This window comes from Plasmopara halstedii (genome assembly GCF_900000015.1).
Source record: "Plasmopara halstedii genome assembly, contig: Scaffold_291, whole genome shotgun sequence".
Taxonomy (NCBI): domain Eukaryota; phylum Oomycota; class Peronosporomycetes; order Peronosporales; family Peronosporaceae; genus Plasmopara; species Plasmopara halstedii.
This window is the reverse complement of record NW_020187212.1, coordinates 260,897-261,498: the sequence shown is the minus strand read 5'-3', so window position 1 is coordinate 261,498 and position 602 is coordinate 260,897.

Here is a 602-nt window from a genome sequence, read left to right as displayed (position 1 = left end):
TCCGTGTTTAAGAGCACGGAGCTCTTCGGGGCTGGGCCCTGTTGACCTATGCCTCCTTTGAGGCTCAACAATACCCAGTTCTTCTCCAGTAGGTTGCCCCGCGCCTACTGAGTGGTGTCCTTTCCCCGCGATGAACCAGACTGGTAGGCGTTGGGGAGATGGTTTGAAAAACCTTGGTACGCCATGCGCAGGGGGCAACCGTTCCACAGGCAACGGGTGTCTCCACAGACATAACTCCGTCGCGTGTTTGCATGCTGCCCAGAAGCTCGGAGCTCTGCTCCCTCGTCCTCAGCATAGCTGGAATCCATGGGCATAGGCCCGCTAGACGAGCTGTTGGAGTGTGCATTCCAACCAAGTCGTGCCGACTTGAAATTGAATTCGGCATTCAATGCCACATTCCCGCCTCTTCAAATGAGAACGGATGCACACGGAAGACTTCCATTCTGGCCACGCCAGTGCGGAGACCTTCCGTAAACACGGTCACTTTGACCGCCTCCAGGAGGGGATCTGCTGCCATCCCGGAAATGACAGTACGCATCGCTTGGACAAAGTCCACAAATTCCTTGTTGCCCTATTGGGCGGCAAGGAAACACGATCGCACA